Genomic DNA, 17,500 nt, shown 5'->3' with positions numbered 1-17,500 from the left:
TCGCTCAACTGCCTGACTGACATCAAAGCATGGTTGAGTGCAAACTTCCTCAATCTAAATGAGAGCAGGACTGAGATAATTCATTAATTCAGAACAAACATTTGCTCCTCAGTCAGAAATCTTGGAGTGATTTTTGACAGTGGCTGCAAATTCACCAAGCAGGTCTGCTCTGTGGTCAAAAATAGCTTCTTTCACCTCAGACTCCTCGTTAAAACAAAGGGCCTACCTTCTGCAGAAGGACCTAGAGAAGGTGATCCATGCCTTCATAACAACCCGGCTGGATTTCTGCAACTCATTGTACGTTGGCACCTTTTCTCCCTGGCCTTTGACCTGAGGTGAGCCTGCCTCCCGACATTGCACTTTTTGTACTTTTATTTCTGCACTTGTATTTTGTATTGCACCTTGTTTTTAGTGTATTTTTTATCTGTTGTTTCTCTTTTACTAGTGTTTTCTGTTAAGCACTTTGGGCTGTTTTTGTAATTGTAAAATGTGTTATATAAATAAACATTACTTACTTACTACTTACTTACTTACTACCTCTACCTCTCTACCTGCTACCTCTCTACCTCTACTTCTCTACCTCTCAACCTCTCTATCTCTCTACCTCTACCTCTCTATCTCTCCATCTCTCTACCTCTACCTCTCTACCTCTACCTCTCTACCTCTCTACCTCTCAATCTCTATCTCTCTACCTCTACCTCTCTATCTCTCTATCTCTCTACCTCTACCTCTCTACCTCTATCTCTCTACCTCTACCTCTCTACCTCTCTATTTCTCTACCTCTACCTCTCTATCTCTCTACCTCTACCTCTCTACCTCTACATCTCTATCTCTCTACCTCGCCATCTCTATCTCTCTATCTCTCTACCTCTACCTCTCTATCTCTCTACCTCTACCTCTCTATCTCTTTACCTCTACCTCTCTACCTCTACATCTCTACATCTCTACCTCTACATCTCTACATCTCTACCTCTCTATCTCTCTACCTCTACCTCTCTACCTCAGCCCTCTGTCTTACAAAAAGACGTAACAAAAGCAAAAAACTGTTCTGGGCCCAAATTGTTATAATACATACCCTCACAACCTCATAACCTCACAACCTCTCACAACCTCCTACCCTCACCTCCTCACCTTCTCCTGGTCGTGACTCTGGTGTTACAGCCCTCTCAGCAGTCCTCTAAGCCAATGGGGAGCGGGCGAGCGCAGCTTTCCTAAAGCAACACGGCGCTAGGCAGGTGAAACCCGGTCCGCCCGGCCCGACACCAGGAGCTGTTTGTTCTGGGATCAGCTCCCCCGGTATCCACGAGTCAGAGCAAACCTTATCTGGGCCACGGACAAGGACATGTAATCTGGAGGGAAAACAGAAAACACAACCGCTGGTTCTGGGCTTTCTAGGAACGGACCTCCATCTGTAGACCCTCTGTCTTCTGCTCACTAACAATAACCTTCAGTTCCATTTCTGACCCAATGTTTTCTTGTTTTTGGAGACGGGGGGGGCTTACCTGCCTTACGTACGCCACCAACCCCCCCCCTCCCCTCCCCTCCCCTCCCCTTGTCAGCAGAATGGTGTTCACAAGGCCTCCTCTGTCCTTGTCTCGTTTGTTGTTAGACGTCTTTCATTCTCAGATTTGGTCCGTTCGAGTGTTCTGTACCCGTTCTGTCCAACAGAGGCTCCTGACTGTTTATAACCTGTTTATAACCTGTTTATAACCTATGACATTTTCCTCTCTGTGTGACCTCATGCTGTCTGTCACTGGCCTGAATAACTGGAATCTGCCAAGCTGCTATGACGTGATGTGTGTTCTTACTGTCTGTTGAACCAGTCAGTCCACACACCTAGCCTGTCTGTTGAACCAGTCAGTCCACACACCTAGCGTGTCTGTTGAACCAGTCACACACCTAGCCTGTCTGTTGAACCAGTCACACACCTAGCCTGTCTGTTGAACCAGCCAGTCACACACCTAGCCTGTCTGTTGAACCAGCCAGTCCACACACCTAGCCTGTCTGTTGAACCAGCCAGTCACACACCTAGCCTGTCTGTTGAACCAGCCAGTCACGCACCTAGCCTGTCTGTTGAACCAGCCAGTCACACACCTAGCCTGTCTGTTGAACCAGTCAGTCCACACACCTAGCCTGTCTGTTGAACCAGTCACACACCTAGCCTGTCTGTTGAACCAGTCACACACCTAGCCTGTCTGTTGAACCAGTCACACACCTAGCCTGTCTGTTGAACCAGCCAGTCACACACCTAGCCTGTCTGTTGAACCAGTCAGTCCACACACCTAGCGTGTCTGTTGAACCAGTCACACACCTAGCCTGTCTGTTGAACCAGTCACACACCTAGCCTGTCTGTTGAACCAGCCAGTCACACACCTAGCCTGTCTGTTGAACCAGCCAGTCCACACACCCGGACACTGTGTCTCTCTCCAAGTGCATGCAGCCTCTCCTCCCCCTCCTCCTCCCCCTCCTCTCTCTCTCTCTCTGTCCCACTGTATGTTTCTGTTTTTACCCAGAAACCTGTGCGGTGAACAACGGCGGGTGTGACCGGACGTGTAAGGACACCGCCACGGGGGTCAGATGCAGCTGCCCTGTGGGGTTCACCCTGCAGCCCGACGGCAAGACCTGCAAAGGTACATCACCCTACCCCTGACCCTGACCCTGACCCTACCCCTGACCCTGACCCTGACCCTGACCCTACCCCTGACCCTACCCCTGACCCTACCCCTGACCCTACCCCTGACCCTACCCCTGACACTGACCCTACCCCTGACCCTGACCCTGACCCCTGATCCTGATCCTGACCCTAAGTCTGACTCTGACCCTGACCCTGGGGGGAGGGGTGTGTGTGTGTTTGTGTTTATGTTTGTGTGTGTGTGTGTGTGTGTGTGTGTGTGTGTGTGATGTCACCCTGGGTCCAGTTGTTCAAAACGTTTCATCTGTATCAGAATGATCCTGACTCTTTGTTGCTGTCCAGGATCAGATCTAGCAGACATCGCTAGTCAACTACCAACCAACTGTGTGAGCCTCCTAACAACACAAGTAGTGTTCTAGTTAACTAGGTAGCAGTGGGGATTACTCACCCAGTCCATTGTGTTGCAGTATTTTGGCCTGACTAGCGAGTTTGTGTTGTGATTCTCAACAACGTTGAAACGTAGTTCCATGTTTCAAAAGAAAAGTCAGAACGGTTTGATTGGTTGCCGACATGCGGACCAGATGACCAGACTGGGTCACATCTGGGTAAAGGTCACACGGTTGTTGTTGACTGTCTGAGGTGGTCCTGGGAGGGTCTCGAGGTTCTGGATGTCCAGAGGTATTTGCTGGTCTGGTGTCTGGAGTGATCCGGAGCCAACACCAACACCAACCTCACGGCCCGGTTCCATTTCCCCCAACGGTGCGGTCACTGACACTGACGCTGCTGCTGCTGCTGCTGCTGTTGTTGTTGATTTTGCCGCTAAAGCGTTTCCACTTCCGACATTCCTGCTGACCGCTGACGTCAATGGCTGTGGTCCGAAGCCGTGGTGGAAAAAACGCCACAGATGAGTTCAGCACAGAGGGAGGGTGGCCAGGGTTAGACCAGGGTTAGGACCAGGGTTAGACCAGGGGTTGGGACCAGGGTTAGACCAGGGTTAGGAACAGGGATAGACCAGGGTTGGGACCAGGGTTAGGACCAGGGTTAGGACCAGAGTTAGACCAGGGTTAGACCAGGGTTAGACCAGGGTTAGGACCAGGGTTAGGACCAGGGTTAGGACCAGGGTTAGGACCAGGGTTAGACCAGGGTTAGGACCAGGGCCATTGGCAGTCATAATGCAAGAAGATTCATTTATTTAAATAATTTTTTTCTTGTTTCCACTGACAGTACGTGTGTCGTGTACGTCATGTGACCACACAACAGGGACAGGGTCCCTACGACAGGCCAGACAGGTCAAGAGTTGAAAGATAAACCAAACTTTATTTATTGTGTTTCGTAGTGTGAGTGAGTCTCAACGTACTCATTTCCTCACGTCCTTGACTGCTGCACTGACCTGAGATCAGAGATACAGCAGGAGAGACTGACCTGAGATCAGAGATACAGCAGCAGAGACTGACTTGAGATCAGAGATACAGCAGGAGAAACTGACCTGAGATCAGAGATACAGCAGGAGAGACTGGTCTGAGATCAGAGATACAGCAGGAGAGACTGCTCTGAGATCAGAGATACAGCAGGAGAGACTGGTCTGAGATCAGAGATACAGCAGGAGAGACTAACCTGAGATCAGATACAGGAGGAGAGTTTGGCTCCTCCCAGAGGGTTTGTCTTCACCTGATGACTTCCTGTCTGCTGACTTCCTGTCTGTCAGAGCAGATGAAGGAGAAGATGTGAGGGGAGGAAGCCACCTCAGATATCTACAGATCTTCAGATATGATCTACAGATCTATGGATGCAGAGCTTTTCCCGCTCAAACTGTGCATGTGACATGTTCAAGGGAGGACGAAGAGTCGTCATAGCAACGAGGTTGAGGTTGCTGTCGGCCTCTCTGTCTGAATGTGTGTGTGTGTGTGTGTGTGTGTGTGTGTGTGTGTGAGGCAGTTTGAGAATGTGTCATGGAGGTGTGTGAAGTCCTGGAGCCGGCACCGTCTCTGTAAACACACCGCTGTTTGAACAGTGAGGCCCTCTCTGTCTCACATACACACACACACACACACACGCACATACGCACGCACACACTCTCTCGCATTGAGACAGCGCCACCCAGCTGCAGAGCAGAGTAACTGAAGAAGAGAACATGGGGTGGTCTGTCTAACCCTGACCCTGAGTAAGGCCCTCAGCCCTAAGTTACTCCAGGGAGACTGTCTAATCCTAAGTTACTCCAGGGAGACTGTCTAACCGACTCCAGGGAGACTGTCTAACCCTAAGTTACTCCATGGAGACTGTCTAACCGACTATTGGCGCTTTTCCACCAGCGGCCCGGATCGCTTCGGGTCGGTTCGGGTCGGCTCGCTTCGGCACGCTTTTGAACAGTTCTGGTTTTCCACTATACACAACAGACCAGGAACGAGTAGGAGGAGTAGGCGATAGTAGGCGGAGTTACGCGTCATAAAAGCGCGCCATGGTGGTGACGTATATTTTCACGAGACACAACACAGCCACAACAACAGCGACATGGAGGAACTTTAAGCTATCGTATACTTTTCCTTCGGCATGTGGTATATTATTAACCGTGATTTTTTTGGAGAGAAAGAGAAAGAGAGAGAGGAAGCTATGTACACATAATAAAGTCATGTTTTTTGAACCCTTAAAACCACTGCCTTCACTTGTCTGCTTTATGAACTGTAGTATTATTGTGTGCCGTGTTATTCACGGACAAACACGGTGCCCGGAGGCACCCTTTGCGGGTTAATAACTTCGGTTTACCGTGGGTTAGGATAACAATTCAAACGTGTCCGGATAGGGGAGAGGACAGGGAATCCAAAACCATTTGAATGGTGTCGATACGACACTGCTATCACCGTCGACACAGCGCGGAGCGAATTCCCTGTTAAAACTTTTCTCTCCCCCCGCTGTCAACGGGAGTTTCAACCAGCTGGCGCGGTGCTGCGAGCAGCAGCGGGTTCATTGAGTTTACGGTTAAAAGCATAACTTCTCGGGGTGTAAAGCACTCTCTCTATTTCGGGCTAAACTGTGCAGTGTAGCCGGCGTCCTGGTTCCTCCAGCAACCGGACACTTCCATAAATAACAACAAATATGTAATATGTAAATATGTATAATACCACGTTCATTGATAAAATGACGCCAGGGATGGAAAGGGGTGATGGCAGTTTTAGAAGGGGGATGATGAAGCTCTGGACTATGGAACGGCACAGCACAGCACAACGGGGGGAAATGCGATAAGAATTCTGTCAAAATGCAGCACCATCATGCACAGATCAGCCTTAAAACATGTAACGTTATATATATATATATCGTTATACAGGGAGCGATGTATTTCTACGGAAAGGCTGATAGATTGTAGAATCTTCTTGTCGGTAAAACGATGGAATCAATCTATTGAGGATTGTGATCTTAAATGCGTTGTGTCATCTCAGGATAGATTAGGTGCACAGCATACACGATTTGACAAGGAAATAGGATGTTCAACACGGGTCGGAATCTCTACTTGATTTATTACTATCGGCATTAGTCAAATACATGCTCACATCAAGTCATCCGTTCACTGCTGTCCATCAAAAGTGGCACATCCATCAATAATATTACATAATAACAACTGCTCTGATTAGATTGTTTAATACATCAACAGGGGGAAAAGCGAGATGAACTCGCGAGTATCAATGCTTCATTGAACGGAAAGTCCTATCTATCCCATTCAAAGTGTTTTAGCCTTCCCCCTTTCCACTGGTAATAAGGAATTGGCAAGAATAGATCGATTATAAATAGATCAACATAATGCAGCACTATCATGCACAGATCAGCCTTAAAACATGTAACGTTAGATATATAACGGAGCGATGTATTTCTACGGAAAGGCTGACTGACGCGGGGCTCATTCAATCTCCGCGTTCGTTATAGATACGCTTGCAGCAGCGGGTGAACTCCCGGTTCATTGAGTTTAAGGTTAAAAGCATAACTTCTCGGGGTGTCAGCGCGGTGGTTAAGGGCTCAAAATGACCGTATACCGATGGTGAAGTTAGCAAAGGAGTATTGTGATTGTACCACCTCCATAGCCGGTGTTATTCACGGGCAAAGACGGTGCATAATAGCGATTTTTGTGTTATGCTTGTTGTAAATAAAAGTTCTATGATGCATTGAAATGACATTAAACTAAGATAATACGATGGTCAGCATAATTTTTCGAATCTTTATTAATAAGCTATTACAGAAACTGTAGTGACATTTTCCAAGAGCGAATGTGGTATTTAAAGATGGCGGTTAGAGGTGTACAGTGAACACAAACGATGACGATGTTGTGACGATTTCCATTGACCAATCAACGGTGTGCAGCGTCACACGTCACACGCAGCCTGGCAAAAAGGTTCCGGGTCTCAATTTGGTTCCTGGTATCGAAGGGTAGCTAAAGAAGCGACCCGAACCGACCCGAACCGACCCAGGCCGACAAATGGAAAAGCGCCAAAGAAGCAGGCCAGCCCGGGCTGACCCGGGTCAGCCCTCTAGTGGAAAAGCCCCATATCTAACCGACTCCAGGGAGACTGTCTAACCCTAAGTTACTCCAGGGAGACTGTCTAACCGACTGTCTAACCGACTCCAGGGAGACTGTCTAACCCTAAGTTACTCCAGGGAGACTGTCTAACCGACTGTCTAACTGACTCCAGGGAGACTGTCTAACCGACTAGTTGAGAAAGAGGTGATTGTGCATTGTGCAAAAGAAAGAAACTGTAATGTTGATACTGAGAAGCTGGATTTTTGGTGCAAGGTCCAGAGACTGAGAACGTATACAGAGACTGAGAACGTACACAGAGACTAAGAACGTACACAGAGACTGAGAACGTACACAGAGACTGAGAACGTACACAGAGACTGAGAACGTACACAGAGACTGAGAACGTACACAGAGACTGAGAACGAACACAGAGACTGAGAACGTACACAGAGACTGAGAACGTACACAGAGACTGAGAACGTACACAGAGACTGGGAACGTACACAGAGACTGAGAACGTACACAGAGACTGAGAACGTACACAGAGACTGGGAACGTACACAGAGACTGAGAACGTACACAGAGACTGAGAACGTACACAGAGACTGGGAACGTACACAGAGACTGAGAACGTACACAGAGACTGAGAACGTACACCGAGACTGAGAACGTACACAGAGACTGAGAACGTACACAGAGACTGAGAACGTACACAGAGACTGAGAACGTCCACAGAGACTGAGAACGTATACAGAGACTGAGAACGTACACAGAGACTGAGAACGTCCACAGAGACTGAGAACGTACACAGAGACAGAGAACGTATACAGAGACTGAGAACGTACACAGAGACTGAGAACGTACACCGAGACTGAGAACGTACACAGAGACTGAGAACGTCCACAGAGACTGAGAACGTACACAGAGACTGAGAACGTACACCGAGACTGAGACAGACCTTTTCCAAAAACTGATGTTTGTGGTGCTGGTGGAAAGCCAGTGGGAAGTACAGAAAGACTGTGGAAGGTAGGGAGATGAAAGGGATATGGAAAGTTAGCCGTAGCTTTTGAAAGACCTATCTATTTGAACCACTCAAGCCGTGATTGATTAACGAGCAGAGGTTGTACATTGTTTCCCTTTTTTAAATGTATCTTTATTGTATTTTATCTTTACCTTTTCTTTTTACTGTTTTCCCCTGCTTTTATATTCATTCTATGCTTGTATATGTTTTTATATATGTTTTTATATTCACTTTATGTTCTTATTCCTGTTGTAAAGCACTTTGAGCTGCATTTCTTGTATGAAAGGTGCTATATAAATAAAGCTTTACTTACTTACTTACTTACCAACCCTAACCCTAACCCTGACCCTGAGTAAGACCCTCAGCCCTAAGTTACTCCAGGGAGACTGTCTAACCCTCAGTTACTCCAGGGAGACTGTCAAACCCTCAGTTACCCCAGGGAGACTGTCTAACCCTAACCCTAACCCTGTTATATACCAGATCTGGTATCTGCTATTATCTTCGTCAATCTCTCCCAATGTGAAGTCCACTTCCTCCTCAGCTGTCTGACTGATTCCTGTCTGTCTGTGTGAGTGCTTCCTGTCTGTCTGCTGCTGATTTGTGGCCTGACAGACCGACATTTATGATGCGGCAAAAAATGAAAAGTTAGACCTTTCTTTGTGGGGTTTTTTGGCGGTGGGGGGGGGGGGGCGCAGGGGAGGAGGAGGGAAGATGGATGGATAGGGCTGCTGTCCGGCTGCGGCCCGCCCAGGTAATTTGGCAGAGCCCCCTTCCCCCCCCCCCCCCCACCCCCTGCCCCAGGGGCTGCTGGGAAACATAAATCCCTGGTGATGGAGACAGGAACCCCTCTATCACCATCCATCACACACACACACACACACACACACACACACACACACACACACACACACACACACACACACACACACACACACACACACATAGGCACACACCTCAACAGGAATTCACCATCATGTGTAAATGTAGCGTAGCACGACACTGTTAGCTTAGCATACATACCTGTATCACACTGGTAGCTTAGCATACTCATCTGTATCACACTGGTAGCTTAGCATACACACCTGTATCACACTGGTAACTTAGCATACACACCTGTAGCACACTGGTAGCTTAGCATACATACCTGTATTAACCCTGGTCTAACCCTGGTCTAACCCTGGTCTAACCCTGGTCTAACCCTGGTCCTAAACCTGGTCCTAATCCTGGTCCTAACCCTGGTCTAACCCTAGTCTAACCCTGGTCTAACCCTGGTCTAACCCTAGTCTAACCCTGGTCCTAACCCTGGTCCTAACACTGGTCTAACCCCGGTCCTCGGTACATACTTTAGACACTTAAGACAATACTTTGTTGTGAGTAGCTTTGGATGAAGGCGTCTGCTGAATGTCTGAGTTGGAAATGAATGTTGTAGATAGCAGTTAGCATAGTGGATGTTGTAGATAGCAGGTTAGCAGTTTTCTGAGGTAGTCGTTAGCGGTGAGCTAGCTGTCATGCTGGCAGGTGGTCTAATGCCCCCCTGCTGCTGTCTCTCTCTCTCTCTCTCTCTCTCTCTCTCTGTCTCTTTCTCTGTCTCTCTTTGTCTCTTTCTCTGTCTCTCTCTCTCTCTGTCTCTCTTTGTCTCTTTCTCTGTCTCTCTGTCTCTTTCTCTGTCTCTCTCTCTCTGTCTCTCTCTGTCTGTCTGTCTCTCTGTCTGTCTCTGTCTCTCTCTCTCTCTCTGTCTCTCTGTCTCTCTGTCTCTCTGTCTGTCTCTGTCTCTCTGTCTCTCTCTCTGTCTCTCTGTCTGTCTCTCTGTCTCTCTCTCTGTCTCTCTCTCTGTCTGTCTCTCTGTCTCTTTGTCTCTCTGCCTCCCTCTCCCTCCCTCCCTCCCTGATGTGTGTAGTGTGCCAGACCCAGGACATGCCCTGTCCTGCTCTCCTAACATAATCATTTCTATATAAACTATTTAGGGCATGTTTAAATCCTGGGCTGATAAACGCCCTTTCATGTGCGGTGACAGACGACTCCCCCCCCACCTCGGTGACAGACAGCAGGGCTCTCAGGAGGATGGAGAGAGAGAGAGAGAGAGAGAGAGAGAGAGAGAGAGAGAGAGAGAGAGAGAGAGAGAGAGAGAGAGAGGGGTGGAGAGAGAGAGAGGGAGGAAAAAAGTGATTGTGAACAGCTTCCAGATGTTTGATTAGAAGGTGCATGTCGGGGGGTGTGTAGGGGGGGGATGAGGTGTGTGTGTGAGTACAGTACAGTGTGTGTGTGTGTGTGTGTGTGTGTGTGTGTGTGCGCGTGCATGCGTGTGTGTGTGTGTGTGCGCGTGCATGCGTGTGTGTGTGTGAGCACAGTAGTGTGTGTTTGTGTGAGCACAGTAGTGTGTGTGTTTGTGCGTACGTGTGTGTGTGTGTGTGTGTTTGTGCGTACGTGTGTGTGTGTGTGTGTGTTGTATGGTCTGTATGAGCACCTGAAACACGTCCCCACTGGCCTGCATTCCTCTACACACACACACACACACACACACACACACACACACACACACACACACAAACATACACACACACTCTCACACACACACAAACACACACACACACACACACACACACTCACACACACAGGTACACGCACACACACACACACACACACACGCCCCTTGTCTCACAAAAGTGCCAACGCTTCCAGCACGCCCCTCTCTACTAACACACATCTACTACACACACACACACACACACACACACACACACACACACACACACACACACACACACACACACACACACACACACGTCTACTAACCCTCTCTACTAACACTCCTCAGGCCCCTAATCTCCTCAGTAACAGTCCAGTCACCATCACCTTACATGACTCAGGCAGGTGGCCTCCCTCCCTCCCTCCCTCCCTCCCTCCCTCCCTCCATCCTACCTCCCTCCTCCCCTCCCCCCTCCCTCCCTCCTCCCCTCTTTTATTGGACGGGGCGAGAGCCTTCAGGGACGACCAGAACCGACCTGTTTAAGGACCTGATAAACACATGGAGATCTGGACCTGAAGTGGGGCGGGGGGCAGTAGGGGGGGTGCTCCTAAGAAAACGGTCCTTTTCTATCAACACTAGATCCGGCTCTGCGCTTCAGGAAAATTATTTTTAGAGGTTCGGGTTTCGGCAAGCGTGTTAGATTTAATAACCCCTGAGAAGCCCAGGAGGTGTGTGACAATAGAAGCTTTATTTAACAGCTTTATTTCCCGTTATTTCTATTTTCCGATTCCTCTATTTGTTTGTTTTCTTGTGGTATTTTAGCTTTTCTCTTTCCTCCCTCTCTCTCTCTCTCTCATCCCTCCCTTCCCCTCTCTCTCTCTCTCTCTCTCTCTCATCCCTCCCTTCCCCTCTCTCTCTCTCTCTCTCTCATCCCTCCCTTCCCCTCTCTCTCTCTCTCTCTCTCTCTCATCCCTCCCTCCCTCTCTCTCTCTCTCTCTCTCATCCCTCCCTTCCCCTCTCTCTCTCTCTCTCTCATCCCTCCCTTCCTCTCTCTCTCTCTCTCTCTCATCCCTCCCTTTGTCTTTCGAGGGAGCGTAGCAGCGGTCTGCCAGGTAAACCCAGGGTCTGACCTCTGACCCCGGGGTGAAAGGTCACAGATGAGGGTCTCTCCTGCTGCTCTCATTACTGCTGTTTGTTTGCACCCTCAGACCTGATGAAGTGGAGGAGAGGTTTAATGAAGAGGAGGGGGGGAGGAGAGGGAGGGGGAGGAGGAGAGGAGGGGGGGGGGGGGGGGAGGAGGAGGAGAGAGGGAGGAGATGAGGGGGGGGCAAGAGAGAGAGAAAGAGAATGTGGTATTGATCAGAGAGAGAAAGAGGGAGAGGCAACATGGTATTGATCAAAGAGGGAGAGAGATTTTATACATCTATCATTTATACATCTATCATTTACACATCTATCATTTACACATCTATCATTTATACATCTATCATTTACACATCTATCATTTATACATCTATCATTTACACATCTATCATTTATACATCTATCATTTATACATCTATCATTTACACATCTATCATTTATACATCTATCATTTATACATCTATCATTTATACATCTATCATTTATACATCTATCATTTACACATCTATCATTTATACATCTATCATTTACACATCTATCATTTACACATCTATCATTTATACATCTATCATTTATACATCTATCATTCATACATCTATCATTTATACATCTATCATTTATACATCTATCATTTATACATCTATCATTCATACATCTATCATTTACACATCTATCATTTATACATCTATCATTTATGCATCTATCATTTATACATCTATCATTTATACATCTATCATGTATACATCTATCATTCATGCATCTATCATTTATACATCATTTATCTATCATTTATACATCTATCATTTATACATCATTTATACATCTATCATTTATACATCTATCATCTATACATCTATAATTTACACATCTATCATCTATACATCTATCATTTACACATCTATCATTTATACATCTATGATTTATACATCTATCATTTACACATCTATCATTCATACATCTATCATTTACACATCTATCATTTATACATCTATCATTTACACATCTATCATTTATACATCTATCATTTACACATCTATCATTTATACATCTATCATTTATACATCATTTACACATCTATCATGTATACATCTATCATTTACACATCTATCATTTATACATCTATCATTTATACATCTATCATGTATACATCTATCATTTATACATTTCACAGTCCCTCTCCTGTCATTCTGTACTTCCTTTGCTATCTGTCTTTCTCTCCCTCTCTCTGTCTCTCCCCCCTCCCACGGTGTGTTTATCATGTCCAGATGTGTGAGTGTTTAATGTATTTATTTAAGCTCAAAGCTTGTTTAAGGTCCATTAAGGGTAATTATATCCCCTGTTATTAGCCTGGGCTTCCCCAGAGTGGCCATTACGCATGGGTTGATGGTAGTGTCTGCTGTGTGTGTGTGTGTGTGTGTGTGTGTGTGTGTGTGTGTGTGTGTGTGTGTGTGTGTGTGTGGCTGCCAGACTGTTTGGGCGAGGGGGGGGCAGACAGTGTTAGAGACGTTTCCATGAGCGTGGGCACCTGAGTGGTGGGTTGTGGTGGAGGACAAGCAAGTGTGTGTGTGTGTGTGTGTCTGTGTGTGTGTGTGTGTGTGTGTGTGTGTGTGTCTGTGTGTGTGTGTGTGTGTGTGTGTGTGTGTGTGTGCGCGTGTGTGTGGGTGGGTGTGTGTGGCACTTGCTTGTGGGTGGGACTTTATGTGTGAGTGTGTGTTGAGAGGGGGACTTTTGTGTGTGTGTGTGTGTGTGTGTGTGTCTAAGTGTGTGTGTTCGTCTGTGCGTCTGTGTGTGTGTGTCTGTGTGTGTGTGTATGTATGTATGTATGTGTGTGTGTGTGTGTGTGTGCGCATGTGTGAGATTACCTGAAGGAAGAAATGATCAGCTGCTGTCGACACACTAAGGACACGCCAAGCACACGCCAAGGAAACGGAACTGGGAGACGTGATTGATCTGAAATCCCCAGGGGGGGGGAGAGCATGAGAGGGCAGGGAGGGAGGGAGGGAGGGAGGGGAGGGGTTAGAAAGAGAGAGAAATTGATAGATAGATAGATAGATAGAGAGATAAACAGAGAAAACGGATATAGAGGAAGAGAGAATGAGAGAGACAGAGAGAGAGAAGGAAGAGTGGAGGAAGGGAGAGGTGTGTTTACAGCCCCTGTCTGCTGCAGGAGAAGATTCAGCTTTATTGTTGTTGAACAGAGCTGAGACAACCAGGTACAGATGTGCACACGTCTCAGTTTCAAGTTTCAAGTCTTATTGTTACGTCACATTTACAGAAGTGTGAGAGAGTAAACATTTTCCAGCTTCGGTTCCTGACATTGCAGCACAAGACAATAACACAACAGGCATAATTCAAGATAAAAAACACACAAGTGACAAATCAGACAGAATACAATTAGCTGTACAAATAGTAAATACAATAATAATAATAATTATTATTATTTATTACATTTATATAGCGCTTTTCCAAGGCTCAAAGACGCTGACAATATATGATACACATGGGGACACACAAAAACAACAAGTAACAACAACAAGTAACATGGAACACAGAGTCAGCGAACGGGGAGGGGGGGGGGGTGGTGTAGAGTCCGGTGTTGATGTTGCTGGGAGCCTCGATGGATGTGGCGGCGGCAGCGGAGAATGCCTGCCTTGGTGGCAGCAGCAGCAGTGAGGCGATGGTTGTGGTTCAGTGAGTGTAGGTGAGACGAGAGAAGGGCAGGGGGAGGTGGGGGGCAGGTGAGATGGCCGGGAGTCCAGGGCAAAACGACAGGCAGTGAACCAGAGCGACAGCGCGGTGCCGCCGTTGCCGTTGTCATCAGTATTGCCAGCTTGGGACCGAACCCGCGCGGCCGGCCAGCCTAGCCGTGCCATGCCAGCGACCAAATCGCGCAGCAGTGAGTGAAGGCTGGGAAGGACCGACACTCACCTGCGGAGATGGCAACCCCCAAACCGGGGAGGGAGTGGTGGCTACCTCCCGGGACGAGAGTAGTAGCACAGCACGGCCAGGCCAGCGATGTCTGAGAGCGGCGCGCAGCGGGTCGGTCGGCAACACAGAGCCGGGGGACAGGAACGATGAGGCGGTGAGTACTGCAGTCCGGTAGTGAAGGCGGTGAGTATTGCAGTCCGGTAGTGAAGGCGGTGAGTACTGCAGTCCGGTAGTGAAGGCGGTGAGAGGCGGGAGATGGCGGGGGGGAAGGCAGCGGAGGTCGGCGGGACAGGATACAAAAAGGATAGGACAGGATACAAAAAGACAGGATACAAAAAGACAGGACAGGATACAAAAAGACAGGATACAAAAAGACAGGACCGGGAAACAGAAGCGGCAGTCACAACGCGGACGCCAGCGTGCTCTGAACCCGGAAAAACAACTACGGGAAACGCAACAGGACAAACAGGACGAGACAATAGATATACTTTTCAAGTAGTAAAGTGAGTGTGAGCTTAAAGTTTAGGTAGTCCGTATACATGGGGTGTGCTTGGGGAAGATAGTCTATTGTCTACAGATCACCTAGGGGAAGTAGCTGTTGGTCAGCTCTGAGGTTTGTCTCCGGAAGAGGCTTCGTCTTTTGGACGGCATCGGTTCAAACAGACTGTGGTTGGGGTGGCTGGGATCTTTGATGATTCTCTGGGCTTTGCTGACACACTGTCTGTTGTACAGTATATGTGACAGCAGACAATGAAAAGAGCTACCTGGGGGCAAAATCATTTTCCAGTTTTTTACATGTGGTTAAACTACAGATTGTAAGCTTTCAATAAATTGAAATCGGAAACAAATTGAAGACGACATGAGTATTTGAAAGTTGCTACACCTGAAATCACTAAGCAGAGAAAATGCCCTTCAAAGATGTTGCTCTTTCTCACCTTCACACAGCCAGGTAATGGGCGGTAACAATGTCTGGTTAACCCCACCCCGTTCCACTCCCCCTCTAGATTGACAGCTGTCAGCTGTCAATATCTGTCAGTGTTAGTCACTGGGTCAGATAGCTATAGCTAACATTATTACCTAGCAAGGTATTACCTAAGCTAATTAGCCAGCTTATCATTATGGAGGCTTTATGGTTGTTGTAACTATTATTCTTTTAATGATACAAAAAAGTCTTGAATCATAATCATAATTTATTTTACAGTACACAATAATACACATCTTTGGCTGTGGTTCTTCAACATTAGCTTTGCAGCAAGGTACATAATCACAACAATACCATCACAATAATCACAAGTAAGTAAGTAAAGTAAGTAATGATAAGTAATAAAGTGATAAATGATGGTAGTCGCACTACAGCAGAATTAAAGTGCAATCAATAGTGTAACATGCTGTGCCTTTTTCTGAGGTGCCTTGTTCTGAGGCGCTGTGGAGTCTGGTGGGCACGGGCATGTGGTGTCTTTTGCCTCATCAGAACAGAATTCTCTGATCTTGTCTAAGAGATACTTCTGTCTGTCCACGTCAAGTCCGGGTGGGGCTTGCACAGGAAGATCACCTCTGGGGGGCTTGACATCAGTGCGTTTCAGTAGCTGAAACTCGACTGGTTCTGCGTCGTTGTATTCCCTGGCCATAACCACGCCAGGTCTCCGAGCATCAAAGCTGCAACAGACAGAAGACAATACATTAAATTATTGCCCATAATACATGAAATAATATTACCGCCATACCATGTTCATAAAATGAAATAGGTAATACATGACAATGAATTACCTGAAGTGCTGGTAACTCAGGCAATCAGGATGTGGAGGGCAAGGCCAGGCACAGTACCACAGCATGAAGTTGTTCTGAACAGTAAAAAATAAAACACAGTTAGCTAGCTGTACACGGTATCAACAACACAACTTATAAGAACAGCATAATGTACTATGCGATTGTTTTAGAAAGTATTACGCAATACCACACATAACTTACTAGCTAATGCTAGCTAGCTAACACGGCTAGCCCAACCCACGTAACAAAAGAAAAACAGTTAACTAACTGTACACAGTAGCAACAACACAACTTATAAGAACAGCATGTGCTATGCGATTGTTTTAGAAAGTCTTAGGCAATACGGTGCCTAATGATGGTGATGGGGTCCTGTTCCCAACCAGCTCCTTGGTCTTGTGTTGTGTCAGTGTTGAGAGACAGGCCGTTCACTGTTGTGTCATTAGCAAATTTAATCACTGGGTTGGAGCTGTGCTTGGCCATGCAGTCGTGGATATACAGGGAGTAGAGGAGGGGACTCAAGACGCAGCCCTGGGGGGCTCCTGTGTTGAGGAGTAGAGGAGGGGGCTCCGGACATGGCCCTGGGGGGCTCCTGTGTTGAGGAGTAGAGGAGGGGACTCAAGACGCAGCCCTGGGGGGCTCCTGTGTTGAGGAGTAGAGGAGGGGACTCAAGACGCAGCCCTGGGGGGCTCCTGTGTTGAGGGTCAGAGATCTTGGAGCCCATTCTCACCATCTGGTGTCGGTCCGACAGGAAGTCCAAGATCCAGTCTCATAGGCCGAGGTAAAGGCCGAGGTGTCTGAGCTTGGTGTCGAGCCTGGAGGGGACAATGGTGTTGAATGCTGAACTGTAGTCTACGAACAGGCTTCCCCCCCAGGGAGAACTGGGCTCTGGGCACAGGGTCAGCCATCTTCAGGTGTCCCTGGAGCAGTTATGGGTCAAGTGCGTTGCTCAAGAGTACAACAGCAGTGAGGCCAGCAACCCTCCAGTCCTCTCTAACCTCTAGACTACCTGCCTCTAACCTCTAGACTACCTGCCTCTCTAAC

The 17,500-nt window shown here is 47.5% G+C and overlaps 1 pseudogene across 1 annotated transcript in view; it reads left to right on the top strand.

Moving 5' to 3' along the window:
• Nucleotides 1-17,500, top strand: part of LOC308163825 (signal peptide, CUB and EGF-like domain-containing protein 1) — a 54,156-nt pseudogene that overhangs the window by 7,736 nt on the left and 28,920 nt on the right. Inside the window, exon 2 of the transcript in view lies at nt 2,514-2,630. The product of the transcript in view is annotated as a signal peptide, CUB and EGF-like domain-containing protein 1 (transcript). The remainder of the gene's footprint in view (nt 1-2,513; nt 2,631-17,500) is intronic.

This window comes from Nansenia antarctica (assembly GCF_963989245.1).
Source record: "Nansenia antarctica genome assembly, chromosome: 8".
NCBI lineage: Eukaryota > Metazoa > Chordata > Actinopteri > Argentiniformes > Microstomatidae > Nansenia > Nansenia antarctica.
This window is presented reverse-complemented; position numbering and strand designations above follow the sequence as displayed.